This window comes from Thamnophis sirtalis, unplaced genomic scaffold (assembly GCF_051295495.1).
Source record: "Thamnophis sirtalis isolate CommonGarterSnake01/CBP01778 unplaced genomic scaffold, rThaSir2_p1.2 scaffold_1, whole genome shotgun sequence".
NCBI classification, from domain to species: domain Eukaryota; kingdom Metazoa; phylum Chordata; class Lepidosauria; order Squamata; family Natricidae; genus Thamnophis; species Thamnophis sirtalis.
In genome coordinates, this window is record NW_028261381.1 from 31,845,189 (window position 1) to 31,855,791 (window position 10,603).

General features: G+C 40.7%; 1 long non-coding RNA gene across 1 annotated transcript; it reads right to left on the reverse strand.

Annotated features, from left to right (window-relative positions):
• Nucleotides 1–639: 639 nt before the first annotated feature.
• Nucleotides 640–2,475, reverse strand: LOC148049367 (uncharacterized). Its single transcript, XR_015696096.1, has 3 exons — nucleotides 2,309–2,475; nucleotides 1,520–1,579; nucleotides 640–704 (listed from the first exon to the last, which is right to left on the reverse strand). It is a non-coding gene; the product is annotated as an uncharacterized LOC148049367 (long non-coding RNA).
• Between the last annotated feature and the right edge of the window lie 8,128 nt (nucleotides 2,476–10,603).

The following is a 10,603-nucleotide window of genomic DNA, read 5'->3' on the forward strand; positions in this document are numbered from 1 at the left end:
GATCATTATTCTCACGTAGGAGCTCTGCTTTCTCTGCAGCTTCTTTCTGAGCCTCGCAGCGGAGTCTCTTGTTCTCTTGCCTCAGTTTCTCCAGCTGCCCAAGTTCCTCTGAACTGAGTTTTCTGTAAAATATCAAGAGCAAAGTGTAATTAGCTCCCTTAGGTTTTTTTATTTGAATTATAAAACTTGTTTAAAATTAAAACTAATTGAAATAGCTGAGAAAGGAAGAGAAAATCAGGGTGGCTATCTAAATCTTTTAACCTGCTCAAGTTTTCTTTATAATCTTTATACTCTTCGGCCAGCTGGTGATTTTTCTGGATAAGGTTCTGAATTTGGACTCTGAGCTCCTCTTTTTCTGCCAGAAGTTTGAAGATTTCCATTGTCTTTCTGCAAATTATGAAGACCAGAGAGAAATTAGGCCCTTGGGGTTTTGTTTTTTTTACTTGAATTATCAACCTTTTGATACAATTACAACACATTCCACCCTTTTTTCCCAAGCTTTACTAGAATATAATTTTCCATCACTTGTTTCATAAAATGGCCCGTCCCATTGCCAATGGACAAATGATGAATGTTGTATAAAAAAGTGTGAACTGAATAGGGTTATAAAATGATGTGATGAACGATGCAAAGACTTACGTATAACTCTGGTCCATTGCTGTCTTCAGATCTTCTTCCAATTTTTCACTTTTTGTCTGAACAATCTAGAGAAGCCAAAATACATCACAAGTCAGGAATATATTTCCATGCTAGGTTGCTTACCCGATGGGAATGCATCTTTAAACTGATGTTCTGGTCCATGTGCTTTTCTGGACTCCGGGAAACCTGGCAGTTCCGTGAAGAATGAAGAACAAAATGAATTTTAAACGCTTGCTTCATAATTTCCTTCATTTCATGGTCATGAGAAGAATTACATGAATTTGTTTTCCATAAATTCTCTCATGTCAGTGTAAAGAAGATATTCGTTGAAACATCCTCTTTAGGAAAAAAAAGTCTGGGGTGTAGACAAGCATATTTGTGCATATTAAAATCATGCATGTCAAGATGAGCACAAATGTGCAACTCCCGATTTATTGCTGTAGATGTTTAATGCAGGCAATAAAGGTTATTCACACCGGGATAGAAAAAGAAAGATTTAGTGTTAGTTCATTTGTTTAGGAAATGCAAAACACGGTGGTTCAAACAAAATCTGAATCATCTACATTTTATTTCACCGCCATTGGTGTTGTATGTGGCCAAAGAAACTAGCTAATGTGGCAAAGAAGGAACCAACCAAGAATGAGCATGAACTCTGACAATTGCCATTCTTGAACAGAAATTACAAATAAACTAGTTTGTATTGAATAGATGTGTGTGTGTATGGATTTCATCCATATAGTAGAAATATAAAGCGAACATATATACTCTATAAAATATGCTGCACATGCATTATTCACAATTACCAATTGTGAAGAAATCATTTCTTTTCATTTTTCTCATAAATATATTCCAAGGTGAGCTACAAGTATACATTATATACCTCAGCACGTCTCCGTTCTTCGGTGGTAGATGACAGAAGAGGAAGTCTCGATCGTTCTCCCTGCAATGACCAAAGACCCAATTTTTAATGATTTTTGGGAATGGCTGGACGAGTCCCTGCAGTTTTCTTAGCAAGGTTTTTCAGAAGTGATTCGGTGTTGTTTTCTTCCTAGGGCTAAGAGAAGCTGACTGGCTCAGGGTGACCCACTTGTCTTTGCTTCTACAGTGGGGCAAGAAATGTCGGTCTCTGAGTTTGCAGGTTGATGCCTTAACCGTGGCGTAACAGAAACCATAATTAATATTCTGTCTGTCTGTCTCTAACTACCTAATCTGCCTGTCTGTCTTTCTTAAATTTCTATACATTCCATCCAGTGGTGGGATTCAAACAATTGAACAACCGGTTCTCTGTCCTAATGACCAGCTGGGTGGGCAGGGCTTGGTGGTCAAGTGTCTAGGTGGGCGTGGCCAACTCAATGTCACTCATGTCGATGGGGACTTCGCCTTAGCTGTTACAATGTCATAAGGGTTTACCGGAGAGGCAGTTTCTGTAAGCAGGGCAATAAAGATTAGGCTAGAAACAACACTAGAAAGTTTCCTTCCTGCCTTCCTTAAAGGATTAGCCCTGTAAAGCGGAAAAAACCAAAGTCAGATTTCTTCCAACAACCGGTTCTCCGAACTGCTTAGAAAGTTAACCACCGGTTCTCCCGAATACGTGTGGACAGGCTGAATCCCACCACTGATTCCATCACACGTTTACTGTGACAGCCTATGAACAAATATTTTCTCTTACCTCTTTTTGGAGACACCTCAGTTTTTTTCTTAATTTCCTCAACCGATCGTTTTCCATCGCAAAATCAGTGATGGAAACTAGAAGGTAAAGAAATAGGTGACAAGGCAGAATAGCTTTGGCATTTTTATTTCAAAAATTGGAATGTAAACTTGAGAGACAATGTCTAGAATAGGACATGATTGGTTAATTACATTTGCCCTCAAATTCCTCTACTCTGATCCTTTAGGACAAGCGTTGGCCATCCCTCCCCAGCAGTTTCCCCTTTCCTTTTTTTCTTTCAACTAAATATTTGGCATTTCTATTCCAATTGATAAGGTCCCATAACCTTAAGCTACTTTTCAATCTCCTATGACTTACAGGGGAAGTTTATGATCTTTTTCATGAAAGCAGATGGATAGACGATTCAACATGTGGGAGACATTCCTGTTCCCCAGGCTATTTCAACCCCTTCAAGTGTTTCTAGAAGCTACAACCTACCTATCTGAACCCCACATAATTCAATTTTCCTATTTATATGTGGCCCATCTGACCTAAAGGCAACACTAGGCAGCTAAATGAAATAAAACATTAACAGATTATAACAGGTAACATCAAAACTAACATTGCTTTAAAAATGTAAATCCTACAATGTAGGGGATGCAGCAGTAATGGGATTCAAATAATTTAACAACCGGTTCTCTTCGCTAATGACCAGCTGGTTAGGCGGGGCTCGGTGGTCATGTGACTCTTCGGGTGTGGCCAACTCAATATCACTCAGGTCGATGGGGGCTTCACCTTAGCTGTTACAATGTAATTAGGGTTAACCAGAGAGGCAGTTTCTGTAAGGAGGGCAATAAATATTAGGCTAGAAACAACACCATAATGTTTCCTTCCTTCCTGCCTTCCTTACAAGATTAGCCCTGTAAAGTGGGGGAAAAAACAAAAGAAGATTTCTTCCAACAATTGGTTCTCCGAACTGCTCATAAAGTTAACAACTGGTTCTCCTGGATAGGGGCGGACTGGCTGAATCCCACCACTGGGATGCAGCCATGGATCTGAGAACTAATTGAAATGATCTATATAACTGGCCGTCAATATTCCCCATGAAGAGCCTTTCAATTCAAAGAATGTTTTTATCTTTCATACCACAACGGACCCAAACAATTCAAAACAATTTCTAGAGGTACATTTTTTTTATTTAGTATGTGGGAAAAGTTCTCACTTTGTTCCCAAACACCAATCTGCAAAGGTATCCCAACAAGTTACTTCCTCACAGTACCTTTTTTGGGAGGTCGCATGACATCACAATTGCATCAACAAAATTTGCAATAGTGATGAAAGCTTCATATGCAAAACAAGCTCAGCTATTGAGGTTTCAAGCTTTTTTTCTTCAAAGTTTGATCAGAACAGAGGTTGACAAATAGCAGAGGTCTTATTGATACTCTATATTGATTCTATGATTTATCTGCCTTTAAAATGGGGATTGGCAACAGGATTTTTACAGACATCCACCAAGGTGTCTGCCCCCTCCCCCAAATTTCACTAAATACTGAAAGCAAACATGTCATCAAGGCTTGGTGCAAGGTGGGCAATGACATCTCAGCTCTAGAAGTGTGACCTGTGACCCACTGGACCATAATTCCAGAAGTGTGTCCTTACCCGGATCCGCTGGTCCTCCACAAGTTAGCACCTCAGCACCTTAGCACTTCACCTCCTCAGCACCTCAGCTCCTCAGCACTTCAGCACCTCCGCACCTCAGCTCCTCAGCACTTCCGTACCTCAGAACCTCAGCACTTCAGCACTTCTGCACTTCAGAACATCAGCACCTCAGAAGTCAGCACTTCAGCACCTCCGCACTTCAGCACCTCCGCACTTCAGATCTGTAGCACTTCAGCACCTCAGCACTTCCGAACCTCCGCACCTCAGCTCCTCAGCACTTCAGTGCCTGAGCACTTCAGCACCTCAGAACCTCAGCACTTCAGAACTTCAGCACCTCAGAACCTCCGCACTTCAGAACCTCTGCACTTCAGCACTTAACTCCTCAACACCTCCGCACTTCAGCACCTCCGCACTTCAGCACCTCAGCACTTCAGCTCCTCAGCACTTCAGCACCTCAGCACTTCAGTACCTCCGCACCTCAGCTCCTCAGCACTTCAGTGCCTGAGCACTTCAGCACCTCAGCACCTCAGCACTTCAGCACTTCCGCATGTTAGCACTTCAGCACCTCAGAACTTCCGCACTTCAGAACCTCTGCACTTAGCTTCTCAACACTTCCGCAATTCAGCACCTCAGCTCCTCTGCTACTCAGCACCTCAACTACTCAACGCCTCAGCACAAGGATTGGGATCCTGGATATATATATGTGTAGCAGTCAAAGTCATCACAATCAGTGTTTCATGACATGGCCTTAATATTTTATCTAGCTGTGGATAGGTGCTAGGGGTGAGCCTTATATGGCACACAAGAAATGGGCACCTTTAAATATGAAGGGGGACAAAGGGTGCCCTCATGCCACCAAAATAAGGATATCATAGTTCTAATACCAAAGGCAAATGGCAAACCTTTACTCTAAAATCCCCATGGTTCCTCATATATGTTGTGGTCTCATCTGCTTTTTTTGCATTTTTATAAACTTGAAACAGCAGATACAAGAAAAAAATCCTACATGAAGGTTTTCCTGGGAAAATTGTATCCACCGTGGTATCCCCTTTAGCCGAAGAATTCAATTTAATTCAATATTTTATCATCCTAGTTGTTGAAAAAAATGAAAGAAGATCACCAACTTGCCACATAGGAAACACTGTAGAAAATAAATTTCCCCCCATGTTTAAATTTGCAAGATGAGATCTAATGGAAGAGAATCTTTGTAGCTCAGGGTTGAAATGTAGAGTCCTTGGTGATCTCTGAGCTTAGTTTATTGCTTACAGACATTTCATTACCCAACATCATCATCACAGGGACGTGCAGTCAGGGGAGGTGGGGCCTCACTAGCGTCATGAGGAAAAGAAAAGAATAATTAAAAGGAAAAAGGCTGAGGTAGTTGCTGCCAGAGTCACAGTGGATGACTCTGCTTAGTGCTAACTGCAGTGGGAGGCGAGAGAACTACGGGCCTCCTTTACTCTAGCTTTATGCTCACTTGAGCAGAGTTAAGCACATGGTTCTCTCGCCTAGAGGGCATTTTTAGAGGCTTTTTTCTCTTTTCATGAGGGCAGCCAAAAGCCAAGTTGAAATCCTCTCTGAAACAGCTGGAAAAGGTGCTTGTGTGGGGGGAGGGGGGAGGAATTCAAAAAGTTTGATTGCATGGAGAGCCACGTTGCCTTTTCAAGCACACACACACACACACACACACACACACACACACACACACACACAAAGCTGGATAAAAGTATATGATTACAAGTTTGAAAAGGCAACGTGGCTCCACCTGCAATCAAAGACTCCGATCGGAAGGCAGCAGGGGAATGGCGGCGGAGGGGGTATGGCAGAGGAGCTGCTTTCAAGCCTTTGGAAAATATATCCAATCCAACTTCTGTGTTTGTGTTTGTTTGAGAGTGAGTGAGTGAGAGAGGGATCCAACTTCTCTGTGTGTGTGTCTGTTTGAGAGGGGGGAGGGAGGGAGAGAGGGAGGAAGGAGGGTGAGGGAGAAGAAAAAGAATGGGAAAACTTATTTTGCGAGGGGGGAAAATGCTGTCGCTTTAAATTGGAATTGAGCATGCCTGGCTGTGGAATTCTGGGAGTTGAAGTCCACAAGTCTAAAAAAATTGCTGCCTCACCAGCCATAAAGCTCACCGCACGTCACTGGATGTTCTAGACTTTCTTTTAAATAATCAGCCAGGTCATGTTTTTCTTCTTCAACTGTTTGCGTCACTTGTAATAATCCTCTGCCACCTGATTTTCGGGGCAGATACAGTCTATCAGTATCACCACGTGGATGTAAACTGTAGTGCATTGTCATTAGTTTCCTGGTTTTTCAGTCCAAAAGGTCCAAATCAGCTTGTGTCCAGTTAACTATACCAGCTGTGTATCTTATAACTGGTATTGCCCAGGTATTTATGGCCTTGATTGTATTTTCACCATTCAATTTAGATTTTAAAATTTTCCTAACTCTGTTGGTGTACTCTCGCCTGACAATAGTTTTTACTTCTCCATGCTTGATGTTATCCAACTGCAGAATGCCTAAGTATTTGTAGGCTTCATTTTCTTTGCATTTAATTAATTGGCCATTGGGCATTTCAATTCCCTCACATGCAGTGATTTTGCCCCTTTTTATGGATACAGTGGTGCATTTTTCCATGCCAAACTGCATTGAAATATCGGTGCTGAATACTCGGACTGTGTTTGTCAATGATTGGATTTCTATTTCTGACTTTCCATAGAGTTTCAAATCATCCATATATAGTAAATGTGAAATTTTTTCAGCTTCTTTGGCTGTTTGGTAGCCTAATTTCATTTTTTTTAAGATTACTGATAGTGGGATCATTGCGATGATGAAGAGAAGAGGTGAAAGTGAATCACCCTGGAAAATTCCTTGCTTGATATTAACCATTCCGTAGATCTCATTCCCTACTGCCAACTCAGTTCTCCATTGTTTCATCGCCTTTTCAGTAAAGGATGTAATATTTTTGCTAACGCCAGTTGTTTCTAAGCATTTTATGATCCAACTATGTGGCAGTGAGTCAAATGCCTTTTTGTAATCAATCCAGGCCATATTCAAGTTTGTTTTTCTGTTCTTACAATTTTCTAATATCATTTTATCAATTAGAAGCTGATCTTTTGTGCCCCTGCTCCTTCTTTTGTTGCCTTTTTGCTCTACTGGCAAGATGTTGTTTGTTTCCAAATAATCCATCATGTTATCTGCAATAATGCCTGTGAGTAATTTGAAGGTTGTTGGCAAGCATGTTATTGGTCTGTAGTTTTCAGGTGTTGTTCCTTTAGTTGCATCTTTCTGAATCAAGTATGTTTTTCCAGTTGTCAACCATTCATCAATTTGGCCCTTTTGTAAAATTTCATTCAGTTGCCTGGCCAATATTGCATGTAAACTGGTCAGATATTTGAGCCAGAAACCATGTAATTGGTCCTTTCCAGGTGATGTCCAATTCTTTACCTTTTTAACTCGATTTTTGACCATCTCAGTTGTTATTTCTAATACTTGCATTTGTTTGTTGCCAATGCTTTTCTCAAAGTCATGTATCCACTTTGCTTCCTTGTTGTAGTCCTTTGCATTTTCCCACAATTCTTTCCAGAATTCAACTGTGGCCTGTTTTTCTGGTTTTTCACTTTTGGTGTCACCATTTACATTAAGACTTTGATAAAAACGCCGTTGGTCTGATCGAAATTGCTGATTTTGTTTATATTGGATGATTCGTGCCTCATATCTTTCAATTTTTCTAGCTGTTGCTGTTATCTGCTGTTTTACAATCTCTACAGCTTCATTGATGTTTCTTGTATCCAATCTATATCTCCTGATTAGCCGATCTATGATTTTGTTGTTTTTAAGCTGTTGCTCATGCATGTTCTTTAAGTTACTAGCATCTGCCCTTAATTTTTTGATTTTTTGTTCTAAACGGATTTTCCACTTTGGCTTTGATGCTTTTTCTGTTGTGTCACTAGGTACTTTAATTTTAATGCCTAGTTCATTAGTGACTATTAAAGCTGCGCTGTACATTAACTGGTTTGTTTCCAAGATGGATCCCGGTTCAATTGTTGAAAACACTGCATTAACCATTTTCATGATAGGGGCCAAAATTTTCTTAGGCACAGTTTTTAGTGATGGTAAACGTTGCCTTTCCTCATTAAGCAGAAAATGCTCCATGATCTTATCCTTCAATTCTTTTTGTTTTTGAGTTAGTTCATCAGTTGGTTCAGTGATAACTGGTTCTAGTGGTGGTGATGTTATTTCCTCCCCGAGAGTTTCTTCTGGGAGTTCTACTATAATGTCTTTAGTTGTGTCTTGAATATCAGTTATTTCCGCTTGTGATATTGTTTTTGGGGTTTTGCAATTTGCCTGAATTTCCTCATGTTCAACTTCACTAAACACTTTATTCCGTATAGTAAATCGCCTTTGATCTGCTAGTCGTTGTTCACTAACATTTGAATGTGGATATTGTTGTTTCCATAATTCATACATTCTCTTTAAATAGCCTCTTTTTTCTGGCTCTGAGTTGTAGTAACAGGCCATTATGGCACGGTTTTCATCTGCACTATATTTTTGTCGTTTTGTTGGCTGGTCCACTTGTAGCCCACTTGTCGACGGATGTCCAGGGACCCCAACATCCACCGCGGCCCTTGTTAACCCGCGCGACGACCGATGCAGTATGGAATTCTTATTTGTTTTTTTCACCATATTGTATGGGTTGGCGGGTTTTTTTTTTTACGGGACCAGATGCCAACCTGACCCCAACCTTCCTCCTTTCTCATCCGGGCTTGGGACCGGCAACGGCGGAGTTGTTGTTGTTGTTGTTGTTGTTGTTGTTGTTATTATTATTATTATTATTATTATTATTATTATTATTATTATTATTACATTGGCTTGGCTTTGGAAGAAACAATTTGTATATTATACAGTCATTGAAATATCTTAGTTTGGAATGAGGAGAGAAAAAGCCAAAATGACTCTGCTGATTTATGGCATAAATGTACATATATTTTGGATTTCCTTCTACCATGCAGCAAGAACTTCAAGGTGCTTGAAGGGACGAGGCCATGATTCACTTCCCCTCCTGATTGTTCTTTACCAGACAGTTTTCAGATGGGGTTTTCAGCTGAATTTTGGATTTGAGGTTGCTTACAACATGTACAGTATTTGCTATTCACCCATCAATCTAGCCTACAAGTACTCCTGGCCTTTGCATTCCTATTATCTAGGCAAATTTGACATTGCCAGTGTAATGGTGACATCCAGTGAGATAAATGGGATAAATCAGGAAGGATACCCTGCTACTAATATAGTAATTTCTCATTCATTCCTCACTGACACAATATATCATCAGTGTTAAGCAGTAAATCATATAGGAGGGAGTAGTCCATTCCCATACACTATTCAAGTTAAAATGATGAATGGCTTCTCTCTTGCTAGGATTATAGCTTCTACTTTATTTTTTCAATTTTGCCAGTTATGCTACAGAAACTACCTCAGATGCCCCATGGGGTGTCTTTGCCAAAAGAAGGAGAGTTCTGTTCATTGTCCTGGACTTCTCCGTGGCCTATGAAGGTCGTCCTTGTCTTAGGACTAAAGTTGGAACCAAAATTTCCATTGTTAAGCAATGCACTTGTTATGTCAGTTGTGTCTAATTTTATGATCTTTTTGCCATGTGTCAGGGTTCCAAGTAACACCCCCAACGAAAGAAGACTCCGAAGCTTGAGTTTCCTCAAAGTTCCATTTTATTAGAGATGTCATTTTGGCACATTGGAAAAAACCCGAATCTGAAAGTTTCCAGGTTTTCCCCACCCAAGTGAAAGTTCAAGTCCCTGCCCAGCACCCAAATGTCCATCACATGATCCAATCAGGCACCATCCAAAACCGGAGGCGTCTCCCAGTCACACCATCACAGTTGCAGGGCAAGATATCCTTGACTCTCTGAGAAAAGAATGTTATTTTGACTATATCTCTCCCATACTCCATATAATCCCCCCTCCCATTTTCTCATGGTAAAAAATGTGGCAGGACTGACGGCCCAATGTAAATGATGACTTCCAGGTCTGACACCATGGTTGTTCAGTGAATCATGGCAGTTGTTAAGCGAATAATGCAGTCATAAAGCAAATCTGCATTTCCACATGGAATTTGTCTGTCGGAGGCGAAGTTGGCTGGGAAGGTCACAAATGGTGATCATATGATATCCAGGATACTGCAACTGTCTTAAATATAGTGGTTGCCAAGTTCCTAAATCTGATTGTGTGTGATGCTTGTAAGTATGAGGACCAGTTGTAAGTCTTTGTTTTTCAGCACTGTTGTAACTTTGAACAGTCACAAAACAAATGGTTGAAAATCAATGACTACCTGTAGTATGCCACTTATGGTAGCCTTGTGGAGAATTCCACTTGGCTTTGGATTCTTTTCCTACTTGGATAGCCTTTTTCACAAGATGGTGCTGAGGGCTTCAGAGCTTGCCTTCTAGAACTTGTGCTTTAGTTTCTGCATGCTTAATTGTCACTGCATGGTTAATATATAATAGTGATGGTGAACCCTTTTTGCCTTGGGTGCCAAAAAACCTGGGCATGCATGCTATCATGCAGACCTGCGTGCCCACTCCCATAATTTAATGCCCCCCTGAGCCATGCCTCCTATGCAGGCATGCGTCACACACACACACACAC